A 20005-nucleotide genomic window follows, 5' to 3' on the forward strand; every position below is an offset into this window, starting at 1 on the left:
TGCACGTGAGATGGGTTTCCTGAAAACAGCACACTGATGGGTCTTGACTCTTTATCCAATTTGCCAGTCTGTGTCTTTTAATTGGAGCATTTAGTCCATTTACATTTAAAGTTAGTATTGTTATGTGTGAATTTGATCCTGTCATTATGATGTTAACTGGTTATTGTGCTCGTTAATTGATGCAGTTTCTTCCTAGCCTTGATGGTCTTTACAATTTGGCATGATTTTGCCGTGGCTGGTACCGGTTGTTCCTTTCCATGTTTAGTGCTTCCTTCAGGAACTCTTGTAGGGCAGGCCTGGTGGTGACAAAATCTCTCAGCATTTGCTTGTCTGTAAAGGATTTTATTTCTCCTTCACTTATGAAGCTTAGTTTGGCTGGATATGAAATTCTGGGTTGAAAATTCTTTTCTTTAAGAATGTTGAATATTGGCCCCCACTCTCTTCTGGCTTGTAGAGTTTCTGCCAAGAGATCCGCTGTTAGTCTGATTGGCTTCCCTTTGTGGGTAACCCGACCTTTCTCTCTGGCTGCGCTTAACATTTTTTCCTTCATTTCAACTTTGGTGATTCTGAAAATTATGTGTCTTGGAGTTGCTCTTCTTGAGGAGTATCTTTGTGGCATTCTCTGTATTTCCTGAATCTGAATGTTGGCCTGCCTTGCTAGATTGGGGAATGTTGGCCTGCCTTGCTAGATAATATCCTGCAGAGTGTTTTCCAAGTTGGTTCCATTCTCCCCGTCACTTTCAGGTACACCAATCAGACGTAGATTTGGTCTTTTCACATAGTCCCATATTTGTTGGAGGCTTTGTTCATTTCTTTTTATTCTTTTTTCTCTAAACTTCCCTTCTTGCTTCATTACATTCATTTCATCTTCCATCACTGATACCCTTTCTTCCAGGTGATCGCATCAGCTCCTGAGGCTTCTGCATTCTTCACTTAGTTCTCGAGCCTTGGCTTTCAGCTCCATCAGCTCCTTTAAGCACTTCTCTGTATTGGTTATTCTAGTTATACATTTGTCTAAATTTTTTTCAAAGTTTTTAACTTCTTTGCCTTTGGTTTGAATTTCCTCCTCTAGCTTGGAGTAGTTTGATCGTCTGAAGCCTTCTTCTCTCAACTCGTCAAAGTCATTATCTGTCCAGCTTTGTTCTGTTGCTGGTGAGGAACTGCGTTCCTTTGGAGGAGGAGAGGCGCTGTGCTTTTTAGAGTTTCCAGTTTTTCTGCTCTGTTTTTTCCCCATCTTTGTGGTTTTATCTACTTTTGGTCTTAGATGATGGTGATGTACAGATGGGTTTTTGGTGTGGATGTCCTTTCTGTTTGTTAGTTTTCCTTCTAACAGACAGGACCCTCAGCTGCAGGACCCTCAGCTGCAGGTCAGCTGTTGGAGTTTGCTAGAGGTCCACTCCAGACCCAATTTCCTGGGTATCAGCAGCGGTGGCTGCAGAACAGCGGATTTTCGTGAACCACGAATGCTGCTGTCTGATTGTTCCTCTGGAAGTTTTGTCTCAGAGGAGTACCCGGCCGTGTGAGGTGTCAGTCTGCCTCTGCCCCTACTGGGGGGTGCCTCCCAGTTAGGCTGCTCCGGGGTCAGGGGTCAGGGACCCACTTGAGGAGGCAGTCTGCCCGTTCTCAGATCTCCAGCTGCGTGCTGGGAGAACCACTGCTCTCTTCAAAGCTGTCAGACAGGGACATTTAAGTCTGCAGAGGTTACTGCTGTCTTTTAGTTTGTCTGTGCCCTGCCCCCAGAGGTGGAGCCTACAGAGGCAGGCAGGCCTCCTTGAGCTGTGGTGGGCTCCACCCAGTTCGAGCTTCTGGGCTGCTTTGTTTACCTAGGCAAGCCTGGGCAATGGCGGGCGCCTCTCACCCAGCCTCGCTGCCGCCTTGCAGTTTGATCTCAGACTGCTGTGCTAGCAATCAGCGAGACTCCGTGGGCGTAGGACCCTCCGAGCCAGGTGCAGGATATAATCTCCTGGTGCGCCATTTTTTAAGCCCGTCGGAAAAGCGCAGTATTAAGGTGGGAGTGACCCGATTTTCCAGGTGCCATCTGTCACCTCTTTCTTTGACTAGGAAAGGGAACTCCCTGGCCCCTTGAGCTTCCTGAGTGAGGCAATGCCTCGCCCTGCTTTGGCTCGAACACGGTGCGCTGCACCCACTGTCCTGAGCCCACTGACTGGCACTCTCTAGTGAGATGAACCTGGTACCTCAGATGGAAATGCAGAAATCACCCGTCTTCTGCGTTGCTCACGCTGGGAGCTGTAGACTGGAGCTGTTCCTATTCAGCCATCTTGGCTGCCTCCCATTTCTGGATGTTTTTATTCATCAATTTTTCTTTTGGTTAGGAGTCATATTTTCATGCCTTGTAATTTATTAAACATGAGACATTGTGAATTTTATATTGTTGCTTGATGGATTTTGATATATTTCTCTAAAAAGGGTTAGACTTTGTTTTGATATGCAGTTAATTTATTTGAGATCATGTTCAGCTTTTTGAAGATTGCTGTAAATCTTTATTTAGGGTGAACCCAGTTTTGCCTTTATTTTAGGGCTAATTTAACCCTATTACAAAGGTTTTCTGAGGGCTCTACCAGATGCCTGTGAATTATGAGGTCTCTCCAGTCCAGAGAGTGAGAAGGTGAACTATTCCCAGACTCACAGGAATACTAAGAATGGTTCAACTACTACTTTCTGACAGTTCTTTCTTCACTCTTTTAGAGTTTACCTCACACATATGCAGCTCAGTATTTAGCCAAAAACTTAAGGAGACCTTTGTGTACAGATCTCTGGACTTCTCTTATGTAGCTTCCTCCTCCCCAGTATTCAACCCAACAAATTCTAGCTGTCCTGGCCTCCTTGAGCACTCATCTCTGTCTCCTCAACTTAGTGGGCCCACTGGACTCTGGGTTCTCCTTCCTATCTGGTGGCTTGGAAATGTCCAATCAGCAAATTGGGGCAATTGTAGGGATTGTTATGTTTGTTTCTTCTTTCTCACAATTCTGTCATCTTTTTTTTTTTTTTTTTTTTTTTTTTTTGGTTTTCTCGCTTAAGCTGTGTGTTTGTAGTGGGGAAAGAAGAGGGGGCAGTCATTCCTGTAGCAATTAATCCTTCATGAGAAGAAGCAGAAATCTCATTTCAAACTGATAAGTTTTAAGAGGTTGAGACTTTTAGAGTGTCAGAAGTGAGACAAAAGGAAAAGTCAATCTGATTTTAAGGAAATTAGTTTGAATACTAAAATGTAATTATTCTTTCTTTCTTATTCCTTCTTTACTCCATCTCCCTTTCTTCCTTAAAGGGGAGAGGATTCTACTTGAGATTTATTTTCCTTTCAGCAAATGAAAGTTGCAAGAATTGCTTCCTATATAGTTTGTTGTATTAGGAGTTATGCACAGCATATAAGTAGTGGAAACTATAGTGTTGCAGATATCCTTTTTTCCCCCCTGAAGTAAATGAAAATTACAACAGCTCTGGGTAGATATTTCACTTCTTGGGTTAAAAGTTCTTAGACTTTCATTTTGGTCCTGCTGTCATTCAACAGGATCAGAACAAAGCTATGTATACTCTTCCATTCTTCAGTCAATTAACTCTAATATCAAGGTATTTTAATGCAGAATGGAGAATTCTGTGCATAGTAAAAGTGAATTTTCCTGAAGCAGGACAAAAGAGATATTCTTTTTTTTTTTCAAGACAGAGTCTCGCTCTGTCTCCCAGGCTGGATAGAGTGCAGTGATGTGATCTCGGCTCATTGCAACCTCCACCTCCTGGGTTCCAGCAATTCTCCCACTTCAGCCTCCAGAGTAGCTGGGATTACAGGCACTCATCACCATGCCCAACTAATTTTTTCGTATTTTTAGTAGAGATGGGATTTCACCATGTTGGCCAGGCTGGTCTCGAACTCCTGACCTGAAGTGATCTGCCCACCTTGGCCTCCCAAAGTGCTGGGATTACAGGCATGAGCCACCAAGCCCAGCCCAAAAGAGATAGTCTTATAAGTAAAGTGCATCAAAAGACATTAGAAGAGTCACCTAGGTTGTCTAATTTACCTACAAAACCTGGTCACACTAGGAAAACGATAAACCATGAACACATAGTTGTGAGCACCCAGAATAATTCTTTAAGTCTACCTAATTATATCTACATTTCTATTAACACATAGTTTTTTTTCTTTTATCCCCCTCTTTAAGAGTAAGACAACTCTTCAGCTGTAATGAGACCAAATGCTAGTGAACTTATCCATGGTGGCAAAAGCTTTTAGCCATTTTTTCATGTTTAAGTCATTAAAATTATTTTATTACCTCCTGTTTATCTCCTCAATTAATCTTCCTTATAAAAATGCATATATATACATATATATTATTCATATTATATATGTTAAACACGTTCCCTGACTGGGTGCCACAGAAAACCACCACAGTTGGCAATTAACTTGATGTTAAAACTAATTGAGTTTCTTGTTGAACATGTGTGTGCCTACTGGGGATTTCCAAAATGCAAACTTAGACTAGAATGTACTTTCCATTTTTTTTCATTCAAGAGCCTTTATCAGGAGCAACCCCAATGTGCTGATTAAGGTTTAAACAAATTTCAAGTTTTAAACCCTGTTACCCTGGTGGAGAGATCCTGGCTACCAAACAGACTTCAAAGGGACCTCCAACTTGCCCTAAGCCACAGACAAATATTTGCTGTTACTCTAGTACTAGGCAGCATAGGGCCACTTTGTCCTTCACTTGTAGGAGACCTTGAGGATAAGTATTAATCACATCATGAAAGGTTTTCTCAGTAGAGATGAATCTCACATATCTTTTCCCATTAAGTTTCAGTCTGAAGTATGAGGATTAGTTGCAAGAGCTGAATTAAGAAAGAGAACTGAAAGCTGAGTTAGAAGAAAAGGCTTGCAGAAATAAAGACCAGCAATTGGCTTTAAAAGTAAAAAGCAGATACTTTTCTCTCTACTTTGTCCTAACTGTACTGAAGTACGATCAGTTCAACTGAAAGACAGGTGAGTCTAATTCATATGATTCATACAGAGACAAAAAACAGTAAATGCTATGAAATTAGTCTGTTTCCTTCTGCTCATGGAGTAGAGATTTATATAGCAGAGCTGAAAGTACAGAATTTTTCAGGATGTTTAAGCATTGGGCTTGCAGAGCAAGAAAGCTCACAATAGAAATTCTGGGCTCGAAAGAGAAATTGGCAAACAAACTAACTCTCATTTCGGCTTCTAAAACTGTTTCTTTCCTATACATTTAGATAAGAAAAGGCATTTCTAATGTGAATCAATTGCAAATGTGGCTCATATAAATTCCGACTGTGTCTCTCATCATCAGTGTCATTTTTGCTTTTAAATAAAGACAAAGCCATAATTAAATAAGATAAAAATCCTAATCTGTGACCTTAAGCCTTTTCATAAGGAAATACTTGTTTATTAGTTCAAACTTTACTTGTTGAGGAAATGCTTTGTATCAGGCACTGAGACTCTGGATACAAAAATGGATAAATTAATAATGCATAAGATTCCAATTTTCCCCTAATTCTTGAAAATTGATCTGTATCAAAAGTGGTATTAGAAACAGCTCAAATAATTTTTAATAGTCAAAAAAGAACATGAGGCCATTTAACTCAAATTTCTCAATGCAAGAAGTTCCTCTATAATGGCTGATGCCCATTCATTCTCTGCTAGCTCTTACAGCCTCATCAGGCAGCATGTTTCAGTTTTAGAAAGGTCTAATAATCAAAAAGTTCTTCTGTGTTAAGCTAGAGTCTGTTCCCTGTAACTCCTAATACTGGCCTTAGAGCTATACAAAACAAGTCTACTTTATTTCCAATATGGAAGTCCTTCAAATATTTAAGGGCAGCCATCAACTTAACTTCTATTCTCCAGGTAAATTACCTATAATGTCTCATATCACATGGTTTCTACACCATTTACCACTCTTGCTAAGTAGCAAATGACCTCTCTGTAACTTGCAAGCACATGTTACTAATGATGGTATTTTCTAGACATTTTCCTCTCCACGATGTCAAGCAAATTCTAGCCTCTGTTTCTGAACCTTTCTTTTTCCAATTTTATTTTTTTAATCCAAATAAATTTCAAAGATTTTTCCATAATGTAATATTCAGAATTAAAAAGACCTACAGTACTTTCAACATAGCTGTTGGGGAAGAAATGAAGCTGACTGAATGGAGACAGTAGCATGAGACAGAAAAATATGTTTTTATGAGACCTATTATTTACATAGCCTCTTGAGCACCCACTTCTAATCATGGTAAAACCGGAATGCAAGACTGAAGTTCCAATGTCATTATTTTGGGAGGTGAGAAAGGGGAGGAAAGAGTCACTTCCACATCTGAATTAGAGTGTTTTGATATGACCTGCATATTTCTATAACATCTGTCATTGCATCATTTAGTTCATAAGAAAATAATATTTCTGGTTACATGCCAATGAAACTGACAGGCAGACTAGTAGTCAAGGCTGAGTCACAGAGGGGTGGGGTTGTGGAGAGCCACAGCTGTAAAACATGTAACTGTCCCTTAAGCAGCTGAAGTGATTCAGGAGGCTGGCTGGAAACTGAGCAGGAGATTAAAATGGCCTTTGTGGATGACAGCAATTGGAGTCAGATCTATAGGTAAAGACCCTCTTGGCTATACTCACAGCCCCTGCCAGAGCATCTAGAAGTAGCTAACTGCTTTATTAAGTGGGCTTTTAAAGAAGGAGAGGTGGCCGGGGGCGGTGGCTCATGCCTGTAATCCCAGCACTCTGGGAGGCCGAGGCCGGCGGATCACCTGAGGTCAGGAGTTTGAGACCAGCCTGGCCAACATGGCGAAACCCCGTCTCTACTAAAAATACAAAAATTAGCTGTGCGTGGCGTCAGGCACCTGTAATCCCAGCTACTCAGGAGGCTGAGGCAGGAGAATCGCTTGAACCCAGGAGGCGGAGGTTGCAGTGAGCCAAGATTGCACCACTGTACTCCAGCCTGGGTGACAAAGCGAGACTCCATCCCCCCGCCCCGACCAAAAAAAAAAAAAAAAAAAAAAAAAGAGCTAAAAAAGCACCAGAAATAATACATCACTGAACTCCTGGCTGTCACTTTCTACCTGTGCCTGGTGCATGTTTTATAAAGTTCTTGGAAAATGAGTGTGTGTGAGAGTTCTGATTACAGTACTTCAAATTGAGAATCTTTTACACATGTTATAACTCCCTAACTTGAACAGGACCTTAAGAGAGATTTTTTAAAGCATATTAACCTGTCATATAAATCATGAGGAGTGTCTATCCCTAATAAAAGAATAAAGGCAAGTCCCAAAAGGGAAGCCAGAGGAGGGCTAGAAATCTAACTCGTTCACTCACTCACTGTAGAGAAACCTCTTAACAGAATCACTTGGAAATTCCTTCATGAGTCTGAAATACCAACGAGATGTAGGTGGATACATTTCTTTCAGTTTTGATAAAACATTTTGCTTTAAGCTCGTACTTGTATCTTACCATAACATTGCTGTCTAAAAATATCTTTAAAAACATAGTTCCTTATCTTGTACTTGACATTCATAACACAGTTTAAAAAGAATTTGTAAAGTCTCAATAAATATGTCAAACTAAATATGGAATGAAGAGACATGAATTGTTCTTTGTACCTCTGATTTGTTCACTTTTATCTAAATCTAACTCCCACTCTATTATTCCTGTCTAGGTAGATGACTGGGCTACTGCTTTAATGAAAAGATACAATTCTTGTATTCACGTTATCTATTATTTAATGCCAAGACTGATGTTGTCCTCTAACTCAATGTCTGTCCAAAAGCACTAAGCAAAAATGTAGACCCTCAACGCTCTTGGAGACATTGACAGTTGACCAAAGTTAGTACAGGAAGTCCCTAACTTACAGCTGGGTTGTGCTCTAAAGATTTATTTGTACGTCAGTTGTCTGGGCTTTAGAAGGCATTTTGTGTCTATTTTGTTTACTACCATATCCTCGGAGCCTCGGAAGGTGCTAGACACATAGAGGCATCCACATATTTGCCGAGTGACAGGCTGAACTGGCCCCAAAAGTCTACTTCACTAATAATGTAATAGAATTATATGATTATTAATACTAGCACTTATATAGTACTTAGCCATTTAAAAAACATGTTTATATATGCCTTATCTTATTCTTTCTCACATTGTTCCAACTTACAAAGGAAGAATCCAAGGCCCCTAAAATACAGAGGCAGCCTTTTAGGGTACTTTTGAGATTTGAATGTGCAATAAGAAAGATGGAACTGGACAGATAATAGTGGAAGTGGAGAACCAACTTAAGAGCTGGCACCACCAGAGCCTGGTGACAGACTAGAGCCCAACTCACACACGCAGGCTGCCATATTGTGTCTAGTATCATTATAAATATAGATAAAATGTCACCCATTAATACAGAGACTCAGAAAGACTCAGGGACTCCTTGCCTTTTTCCTCTGCCTTCCTTTTCCTTGGCAGTTAAGTGACATCCTTATGTTCAGTGGCTAAAAAGGGTGCTCCTCTTACAGTAGCAAGAAATAAGATTTCCCTAAAAGAGTTTCACCAAAATTATGGACTCCTGCCTAGCTAGCTGAAGACTCAGTGATCTTGCTAAGCAGTGTCCAACACAAGCCCTCTTCTATTGGAGTCGTTGGATGTAAAATATTTTAAGTCATAATCTATATTCACAGTTAAATGGGACATTCAAAGGTCTTGACCTAAGCCTCTGAATCTGGACATAAATCCTCTCTGTACCTTTTCTCACTGTAGATCATTCAGCCTTTGCGGAAACATTTCATGGGATGAGAAACTGAAAGGAATTCATTTGGTCTTTGGATACAACAAGTTTTTTAGAAAGTTATTTGGTCATACTCTTGCCTTTTGAAAGCATCAGAGCCCATTTAATCCCTCTTCAAACATCTAAAGAATGCTAGCAATTCTTGAACATCCATAAATCCTCTCTCATAGGCGAAATATCCCAAGTTAATTGTTCATTATATAACAAGGTTTCTCATTGATCTCACCAGTTCTGCTCAGCTTTCTCTAAATAGGAATATCTTGACCTGCGCATAATATTCTAGCCGTGCTTGCCTAGATGGGAAGACAGAAGGGCCCTTCTCTTCTTTTGTTTGGAGCATTATTCTTCCACGAATGTAGCCTAAGATTGCATTCGCTTTTTTGGCAGTCATGGTATACTGTTGACTCACCTTGATCTCTGTCAACTAAAACCTTCAGGTCTTTTTCACATGAATGGCTGATAAGCCACACCTCTCTGGTGTAGTACAGCTGATTTTTGTAAAAAGGAGTTTATATTTATCACTGTTAAGTTTTATCTCATATATTTTACTCAAGAATCTTTCACACTGTCCCCTGAGTTTTCTTTCTTAAACAGTTCTGATTATGTTATCTCTACTCAGAAGAACTGTTGATGGATCTCCACTACCCATAGGATTGAGTCCAAACTGCTCCCCGTGGAGCACCCAGGGCTAGCTTCATCTTCCTCCGTCTCCCTTTCTTCCCCACCCCCCACCACACCACCATCTCCAACCACTCTCAGGATTGGCTTTCCTTACACAGGTGCACTTTTCCAAGGAACTCCCTGCTCTACCTTTCAATTATTACCCATCCTTTAAGAGACAGCAATTTAAAAGTCCCAATCAGACTGTTAACTCCTTAAAGACAGGAATATACTATAATGAGGTACAGGTAATAGGGAAGAGGCACAGCTCAGAAATTTCTCACAAAAAAAGTTTATTTTGTTTGTTTTGGCAAGGAAAATAATATTTAAACCTCTCTCACTGAAGAAAGTTTTCTCCCTTAACTAGTTTCTCCTCCCAGCTCCAAAAACACAGGTGAATTGAATGTAGCTTAGCAGTGCTTACAGAGAGAAAGTAACAAGCTTGGCCATTTATCCCAGTAAGCCACATAGCTGCACAAGCTTGTCCACAATGTCACAAGGCAGTTGTTTTTCAGAATCACAAAACAACTCCCCTTGCAACCAACTCAGCATTGTGACAAAGAGCCCAGCTGGGAGCATGAGGCACCTTTCCCAATCATTTCCCATATTGATGAAAAACTAAACAAACCCCCCCAAGTGAACCTTCAGATGCATCTTGCACTGTTTTCCAGGAGGTGGTGATAGATCTGTACTTTTCCATCTAAATGGGACCCCTTTGTGCTAGGCCTTCGCAGACTGGGAATAGAGCCTGTGGTTTGGATTTGCAGAGGGATGGAACCCATGACATCATCCTTGTTGAGAAATCACACCGACCAACTGCCTGCCCGAGGATCTGTCATCCTAAATGGCTAACTTACGAGATGCTTAGCAAGGCATCTCTCCAACACACTGTTTAGTATGTCTGCACATCCCTTACTCTGCCATGCTTTAAACCATATGAAGCAATACAAAGTTGTTGTCAGTAACAATAACAACAATAGTGCAAGAGTTGGTTTACTTGACCAATAGCTATTGAATATGTCAGGCAGCACGTGAGATGCTAAGGCAGTGTTTCTCCAAGTGTGGTCTGGGCTACTTTAGGGAGCTCGCTAAAGAATGTGGTAAGTGCTATGACAGAGGTGAACGTAGGATACTGTGGGTGCACACATGTGATGCACGTGTACACTGCACCTAACCCAGAATCTTGGTGCAAGGTGAAGTTTAAGCAAATTCCTTAAGGATGAGTGGGAATGATCTAGTATTTCTCCATCTACCCCCAAATTATTTGAGTGACTTAATTAAATGAATGAAAGGCAGGATTAGGGGGAGGGGATCAGAAAAGGAGAGCCCTCCCCCACCAAGCCAAGGAGGGTCAGAGAGTGAGAAAGAACACGGCACCTGAGAGTGATCCAAGCAGCTCAACAGATCCAGCTAGAAGCTACAGCTCAGGAAGCAGGGATGAGACAGGAGGCCAGAGGGGCATTCAGACAGGGCCTAGCAAGCCACATTCAAGAATGTGGACTTCATGATAATGCACCTGGGGAGTCACTGAAGAGTTTCAAGCAAGGAAGTAACATTTTGTATTTTTAAAATATCCTTGAGAATGCAGTATAGAGAATAAATTGGGGAGCAAGCGAGACAGAACAGAACATTCAGGAGAATACCACAATTACGCAGAAGAAAAATAAGAGTGGTTTGCTCTAAGATAGTAGCTACAGGGATGGAGAGAGGCATACCCACTAAAGAGAGACCCAAGTAGCACAATGGGATAGGACCTGGTGGATGATCGAAGCTGGCTGAAGGAGAGAAAGGAATTGAGAGAAACTCTCAGCTTTTTGCTTTGATGAGCTTCTCTGGGTTAGACAGCAATGCCACGTATACATCTATTTTCTCTGTGAAGCAGGAGGCAAGCTCTTTAGCTGAGAGTGAGCAGAGGGTTTGCGGAGATGTCAGGGAGAAGAGAGAAGCTTTGAAAGAGTCTCTGCAGGGAAGAAAGAGAGCGGAAGGGAAGAAGGACTTCCAGGGAAGTTTTAGGGCAAACTTGAGACTGGAAAACATAAAGGCATCTTTCAGTATGATTGTGTTGTTATTTTCTCCAGTAGAGTTCAGGTGTCTAGCCGAAGGAGCAAGAAGGTGAACAGTGAGATTGAGCTGGGATTGGGATGCGACAGAAGGACGGGGGGCAGTGGAATTGAGAGAACTGATAGAAGATTCCAGAGAGAAAATCATGGGGGCAAGCTAAGTATCATGTCCATTTTTACAGACAAATAGGAGCCAGAGCAGAGATAAAATAAGTGGTCTACTGGGACATAAGTTGGAGTCTTAAAAGAAAAACTTCAGCCGAATTAGATTTAAAGGAGTTTAATTGAGCAATGAATGACTCGTGGGTTGGGCAGCCCCCAGAATCACAGCTGATTCAGAGATGCCACCGCAGCCAGTGGTGGAAGAAGATTTATAGACCAAAAAAAAAAAAAAAGGAAATGATGTTCAGAAATTGGAAGTGAGGTACAGAAGAGCTGGATTAGTACAGGTTGGCGTTTGCCTTATTTGAACACAGTTTGAACATTCGGCAGTGCATGAATGGTTGAAGTATGGACATTGGGATTGGTCAAGACTCAGCTGTTGTTACAGGTGCATACTCTTAAATTAGGTTTTCAATCTTTTTTTTTTTTTTTTTTTTTTTTTTTTGAGACGGAGTTTCACTCCTGTCACCCAGGCTGGAGTGCAATGGTGTGATCTCTGCTCACTGCAACCTCCATCTCCTGGATTCAAGCGACTTTCCTGCCTCAGCCTCCCAAGTAGCTGGGATTATAAGCATGCACCACCACACCCGGCTAATTTTTGTCTTTTTTGTAGAGGCGGGGTTTCAGCACGTTGGCCAGGCTGGTCTTGAACTCCTGACCTCAGGTGATCCGCCAGCCTTGGCCTCCCAAAGTGCTGGGATTACAGGCGTGAGTGACCACTCCCAGCCGGTTTTCAGTCTTGTCTACTTATTAAATTAGGTTACAGATTGTCCACAACGACTCAGATATAGAAGTACAGAGTCCTTCTCAGGCCATATTTAGTTTCCCTTAACAGAAGTGGAAATTAGAAAGAAAAATGGCCAGAAGCAACGAACGGGAATGAGTAAGAAAGGTGGGATGTAGGGGCTGCCAATCACCTGGTTTGGGTTTCTGCAAACTACACTTTCTCACTACACTCCCCTCCTTCAAGAGGGTGTTCCAGTGGGCTTACATTCTTCTGAGCTTTCATGATCATCAGAGAGGGAGCTATGGTTACGAAAGGAAGAGTTTTGCACCCATTTGGGTGTGTTAGGATGGAAGGCAAGGATGAGGGTTCCTGGAGAGTGAGGTGCGCGGCTCTCCTGATGCAGCACCAGTTTGATGTGACCTCCATTTACCTTTACTTTTTATTTGGAGGTGGTGGTGGGATCAGGGGCTATTTACTGGGACACAGAATATGAGAGAAGTGTAGGCATCTGTTACAAAAGAAACTGATGGAAAACCTCAAAGGGCCTCAGAAGGGCCAGATTGGCTGAAATAAAAAGAAACAGAAGTTCTTGACATAGATTAAACAGTGTAAGAGGGTGATCACATCTTCTCTCTTCAATTCAACTTTAAAACAGAGAAGCCTTTTTCAGTAGCAGCCAGAAGACAGTGTCAGCACAAATGAACATGATGTCATGTAGAAAGCATGTGAATATTTTTCATAATTATTTTTTGTTTTAGGAACTGGGATTATGAAGTGTAAAGTAACATCAGCAAACATAGCGGAGGCTTGGGAAGACTTCTGCTCCTCTGCCAGTGGCAGGAAGGGGAAGAAGAGAAGAGAAATATGACACAGAAAGAAGGGTGTTGTTTTGTTTTTGTTTGCTCATTAGCAAGATGAACCATCCAGGAAAAGAATTTGTTTCTTTTTTTTTTTTTTTTTTTTTTTTGAGACAGAATCTCGCTCTGTCGCCCAGGCTGGAGTGCAGTGGCGCAATCTCGGCTCACTGCAAGCTCCGCCTCCTGGGTTCACGCCATTCTCCTGCCTCAGCCTCCCAAGTAGCTGGGACTACAGGCGCCCGCTACCACGCCTGGCTAATTTTTTGTATTTTTAGTAGAGACGGGGTTTCACCATGTTAGCCAGGATGGTCTCAATCTCCTGACCTCGTGATCCGCCCGCCTCGGCCTCCCAAAGTGCTGGGATTGCAGGCGTGAACCACCGCGCCCGGCCAAGAATTTGTTTCTTAGAGATAAACTGAGTGTATGCAAACTGCCTGGCACAGAAACTGTTGTATTCTACGATGATCTCCCAGTGTTGGTTTTCCCTTGTCCTCCTTAACAGAACAATTAAATATTAATATATTCAATACTAATTAGAAGATTAATAAATTTTTTAAAAAATTCTGCACACAAATTGAAATTGTGAAAGTATAAACCCTTTTACTTAAATGGGATTGTCAAGGTAGATGCTCTCCATCAAATTCTGTAAATCAAATTTCATAACATTAAGCAGAAAAATGTGTACAATGCTGTATTTTAACTTCGTTTACAATACTGTGATAGTCCAGGGGCATTCCAAAAAATTGCTCCTATCGCTGAAATTTTGAGAGTCAAAAAAGGATGAAAAGTTAGATAATTTCAACATGAATGGAATATGAGGCCCTCAAAATCTGAAGGTCTCTAAAATCAACATTTCTCTTTCAGCACAGTATTTTCAGTTTTCTTCCTCCTTCAATATAGCATGCCAACTATTGCTCCCTCTCCCTTTTCCATCATCATTTGTTATCCAATTAGTACTTTGCCTTCTCCCTGCTTGTTTTAGGTCATGTTTTGAAAATGTGAAATTGCCGTTCCTAACTTCTCTCTCACCTGTGATTTTAGAGTTTGCACCCACCATTCTGACTATGGTAACCCAACATAAATCAATTCATGTTGTTGCTTAATTGAACAAAAGTTGGACCCATAAATTAGTGAGATTGGTTTTCTTTCTTGTTTTTTGAGACAGGGTCTTACTCTGTTGCCCAGACTGGAGTGCAATGGTGCGATCATGGTTCACTGCAGCTTCAGCCTCTCTAGGCTCAGGTGATCCTCCCACCTCAACCTCCCAAGTAGCTGGGACTACAGGTGTGTGCCACCACATCTAGCTAATTTTTGTATTTTTTGTAGAGACAGGTTTTCGCCATGTTACCCAGGCTGGTCTTGAACTCCTGGGCTCAAGCAATCCACCCACTTCAGCCTCCCAAAGTGGTGGGATTACAGGCATGAGCCACCACATCCACCCAAGATTAGTTGCAAAAGTGTTTTCAATAATGGCAGCATCAGTGGACCAACTTTAATCCTCCCCTTGGCTCAGTTTTTAGAACTTTCTCTTTTTTTAATCCATACTCACTCCCTTGGCAATCTCATCCAGCTTCATAGCTTAAAATCTCACACTATTTGGTCCAGCCAGCTTTTCTGAACTCTAAACTCCAGTGGCCTCCTAAGTATCTCCATTTGGATGTCTAAAAGGCAACTCATACTTAACGTGTCTGAAAATGAGTTCCTGGTCTTCCTCTCCAAATCTGTTCCCCGGCACGTCTTCTCTATCTCAGTAAATGGTTGTTGCATTCTTCCAGGTGCTCAAACTAAAAACATTCTTACTTCTTTCTCTTACATTCTACATCCAACCTGTCAGCAAATGCTGTTGGCTCTATCAACAAAATAGATCCAGAATTCAACCACTTTTCACCATTTCTACCTCTGCTCTCTGTCCCATGCACCATCAAGTCTAGTCTGAATTATTGCAATAGGATTCTAAATGGTCCCCCTGCCTCTTCCCTCACCTTCCTTCCCTCTTTGGTCTTTTCTTAACACACAAGCCAGAGTAATCCTACTAAAAATAGATAATGTCACCCCACCACTTAAAATCTCAAAATCTCCAATGGCTTTTTTTTTTTCTTTTTTTTCTTTTTTGAGATGGAGTTTCACTCTTTTGCCCAGGCTGGAGTGAAGTGGCATGATCTCGGCTCACTGCAACCTCCACCCTCTGGGGTTCATGTGATTCTCATGCCTCCACCTCCCGAGTAGCTGGAATTTCAGGCACCCACCACCACGCCCGGCTAATTTTTGTATTTGTAGTAGAGACAGGGTTTCACCATGTTGGCCAGGCTGGTCTCAAGCTCCTGACCTCAGGTGATTCACCAGCCTTGGCCTCCCAAGGTGCTAGGATTATAGGCATGAGCCACTGTGCCTGGCCTCCAGTGGCTTCTAATATCACCAGACTAAAAACAAATGACTTTATAAGTAAGCCCAGAATAACGTATGGTTCATAATGGGGCTCCTTTGAGGGAATGCTAAAAATAATGAAGAGGATTGAATTGATCTAGGCATAAGTTTGGGTCATCCTGGGCACCTCTTTTTGAGGGCCCGCATGCCCACACCTCCCCATCACTCTGATCTCACCTACTACGCTGCACCTGGACCCCTTAGCTTTGGTACCAACCTCCTCACAGACTGGAAGGTGCCAGGCAGACTTCCTCAAGGCCTTTGTTCTTCTCTATGTATGTCCACAACTCACCTCTACTTTCCTTTGGGTCCTTATTCAAACATCTCAATGAGGCTTTCTCTGGGAGCCCCATCTCAACATAAACCTCTTCTCCCTATAGTACCCATCTCTGCTTTATTTTTTTTTCCTTTGCACTTATCACTATGTAACACTCTACATATTTTACTTATTTATTTAGCACCTTACATTTAAAATATGATGCAACGTGAAACATTAATACATTAGATGACTTCATTAGAAATACTACTTAAAGTAGGTACTAACTAGATAAAAAGTACTTTCCCTCCCCGCAAAAACTAAACCAATCAAATAACAAAGTATGCTAAGTGGTACTGAAGAACTGTGATGTTCATTCCCATACAGCTTATTTTAAATGATCTTGGATAACAGTAAGTGCAAAGAGTCTTCACTTGTTATAGATACTTCTTCTATCTAATGTAAAAGCAATAACTTTATTATGCAAAGTGCATACCACCGTATTACAAATTATCAGTTAAACTACATGTTGTATACAATACCTACTGATTACCAGGGAAATTTACTTTTAGTTTTTCTCTCTCTTTTTTTTTTAAAAAAATTGGAGTTATAATAAAGCCTAATCATATAAATAACTTCAAGGCAAACTAATCATCCCAACTCTGGAACAGGTTAGCTCAATAATTTTAGCTATTATTTGACTTTGCATTATTTCAACTCACTAGGTTTCAGTTTCTTTGTCTGTAAAAGAGAATTAATATTGGTGCCTAACTAAGGAGCTTCTTGTGAGAATAAGGGACACAGTGCACTGGGAGCACCTGGCAGGTGGGAAGGTTTCCATAGCTATTAGCAGCCATCATGACTCGTGACTACTGCTACTGTGGAAATAGGCATGAACAGATTTCGCCAGTTGAAGACTACAAGTAGTTAACCAAATAGTCATGCTTAGAAAGCATTCCTACTCATATACGACTGTTTTATCTTTTGAGAAATTCTAAATATTGCTTAACATATCATAAATATAAATGCCCATAAAACCCCGATTAAGTAATTTATCATTTTCTGCACACTTGTGCCATACTGACTTTATCACAAGGTATTGAAACACAGCCCTTTCCATGGCCTAGAGACAAATGAATACTTGGATCTTGAAAGGCATATTATCTACACCACATATTTGGGGGATTAAGCATGCACTATCTCATATAATTTAATGAATCAGTCCATAAATTATCATGTTTACTCTCTCATCCAGTAGGTTGTAAGGAGTGTGAAGGAAAGGAATATATATAGTTTTTGTATCTTTCATGCTACTTGACTTGGCACAAAGGCATTTCAACTTAGTATAGTGGAAATAGCACTGGGCTAGAAGTCAGGAAACACAGATTTCAGCTGAGTAATTAAAGACAAGTCACTTCAACTATCTTTAGGCTGCAGATTACTCATGAGTAATATTCTTTTCCATTAACAACATTTAGATTCCTTTTCAAATGCTCTCATTCTAAGGAACACTAGCAAAAGGGGTTTTTATCAATGAATGTTGGGTTAATTAATATCCAACATCATTTTCCCATACCTTAAAACATACCATTACTGAGGCTTGGTTCCAAGATGGCCGAATAGGAACAGCTCCAGTCTACAGCTCCCAGCGTGAGCGACACAGAAGACGGGTGATTTCTGCATTTCCAACTGAGGTACTAGGTTCATCTCACTGGGGCTTGTCCAACAGTGGGTGCAGGACAGTGGGTGCAGTGCACCGAGCATGAGCCAAAGCAGGGCAAGGCATTGCCTCACCCGGGAAGCACAAGGGGTCAGGGAATTCCCTTTCCTAGCCAAGGGAAGCCGTGACAGATGGTACCTGGAAAATCGGGTCACTCCCACCCTAATATTGCGCTTTTCCAATGGTCTTAGCAAACGGCACGCCAGGAGATTATATCCCATGCCTGGCTTGGAGGGTTCCACGCCCATGGAGCCTCGCTCACTGCAAGCACAGCCGTCTGAGATCGAACTGCAAGGTGGCAGCCAGCCTGGGGGAGGGGCGCCCGGTATTGCTGAGGCTTGAGTAGGTAAACAAAACGGCTGGGAAGCTTGAACTGGGTGGAGCCCACTGCAGCTCAAGGAGGCCTGCCTGCCTCTGCAGACTCCACCTCTGGGGGCAGGGCATAGCCGAATAAAAGGCAGCAGAAACCTCTGCAGACTTAAATATCCCTGTCTGACAGCTTTCAAGAGAGTAGTGGTTCTCCCAGCACAGAGTTTGAGATCTGAGAACGGACAGACTGCCTCCTTAAGTGGGTCTCTGACCCCTGAGTAGCCTAACTGGGAGGCACCCCCCAGTAGGGGCAGACTGACAACTCACACAGCCGGGTACTCCTCTGAGACAAAACTTCCAGAGGAACGATCGGGCAGCAACATTTGCTGTTCAGCAATATTCGCTGTTCTGCAGCCTCCACTGCTGATACCCAGGCAAACAGGGTCTGGAGTAGACCTCCAGCAAACTCCAACAGACCTGCAGCTGAGGGTCCTGACTGTTAGAAGGAAAACTAACAAACAGAAAGGATATCCACACCAAAACCCCATCTGTACGTCACCATCATCAAAGACCAAAGGTAGATAAAACCACAAAGATGGGGAAAAAACAGAGCAGAAAAACTGGAAATTCTAAAAATCAGAGCGCCTCTCCTCCTCCAAAGGAACACAGCTCCTCACCAGCAATGGAACAAAGCTGGACGGAGAATGACTTTGATGAGTTGAGAGAAGAAGGCTTCAGACGATCAAACTTCTCCGAGCTAAAGGAGGAAGTTCAAACCCATCGCAAAGAAGTTAAAAACCTTGGAAAAAGATTAGACGAATGGCTAACTAGAATAACCAATGTACAGAAGTCCTTAAATGACCTGATGGAGCTGAAAACCATGGCATGAGAACTACATGACGAATGCACAAGCTTCAATAGCCGATTCAATCAACTGGAAGAAAGGATATCAGTGATTGAAGATCAAATGAGTGAAATGAAGTGAGAAGAGAAGTTTAGAGAAAGAAGAATTAAAAGAAACTAACAAAGCCTCCAAGAAATATGGGACTATGTGAAAAGACCAAATCTACATCTGATTGGTTTACCTGAAAGTGATGGGGAGAATGGAACCAGGTTGGAAAACACTCTGCAGGATATTATCCAGGAGAATTTCCCCAACCTAGCAAGGCAGGCCAACATTCAAATTCAGGAAATACAGAGAATGCCACAAAGATACTCCTCAAGAAGAGCAACTCCAAGACACATAATTGTCAGAATCACCAAAGTTGAAATGATGGAAAAAATGTGAAGGGCAGCCAGAGAGAAAGGTCAGGTTACCCACAGAGGGAAGCCCATCAGACTAACAGCGGATCTCTTGGTGGAAACTCTGCAAACCAGAAGAGAGTGGGGGCCAATATTCAACATTCTTAAAGAAAAGAATTTTCAACCCAGAATTTCATATCCAGCCAAACTAAGCTTCATAAGTGAAGGAGAAATAAAATCCTTTACAGACAAGTAAATGCTGAGAGATTTTGTCACCACCAGGCCTGCCCTACAAGAGCTCCTGAAGGAAGCACTAAACATGGAAAAGAACAACTGGTACCAGCCACTGCAAAAACATGCCAAATTGTAAAGACCATCGATGCTAGGAAGAAAGTGCAACTAACGAGCAAAATAACCAGCTAACATCATAATGACAGGATCAAATTCACACATAACAGTATTAACCTTAAATGTAAATGGGCTAAATGCTCCAATTAAAAGGCACAGACTGGCAAATTGGATAAAGAGTCAAGACCCATCAGTGTGCTGTATTCAGGAAACCCATCTCACGTGCAGAAACGTGCATAGGCTCAGAATAAAGGGATGGAGGAAGATCTACCAAGCAAATGGAAAACAAAAAAAGGCAGGGGTTGCAATCCTAGTCTCTGATAAAACAGACTTTAAACCAACAAAGATCAAAAGAGACAAAGAAGGCCATTACATAATGGTAAAGGGATCAATTCAACAAGAAGAGCTAACTGTCCTAAATATATATGCACCCAATACAGCAGCACCCAGATTCATAAAG

At 41.7% G+C, this 20005-nt stretch overlaps 1 protein-coding gene and 1 long non-coding RNA gene across 2 annotated transcripts in view; one reads left to right on the forward strand and one right to left on the reverse strand.

Annotated features, from left to right (window-relative positions):
• The window catches only part of LOC134759528 (uncharacterized), a 31416-nt gene extending 16090 nt beyond the window's left edge, over positions 1 to 15326 (forward strand). The window contains exons 2-3 of the long non-coding RNA XR_010135813.1: positions 4803 to 4987; positions 13148 to 15326. This is a non-coding gene — a long non-coding RNA (uncharacterized LOC134759528). The remainder of the gene's footprint in view (positions 1 to 4802; positions 4988 to 13147) is intronic.
• NTN4 (netrin 4) overlaps positions 1 to 20005 on the reverse strand; it is a gene marked incomplete at its 5' end in the record, with an annotated part of 129392 nt that overhangs the window by 96588 nt on the left and 12799 nt on the right.

Source organism: Pongo abelii, chromosome 10 (genome assembly GCF_028885655.2).
Source record: "Pongo abelii isolate AG06213 chromosome 10, NHGRI_mPonAbe1-v2.0_pri, whole genome shotgun sequence".
Lineage (NCBI taxonomy): Eukaryota > Metazoa > Chordata > Mammalia > Primates > Hominidae > Pongo > Pongo abelii.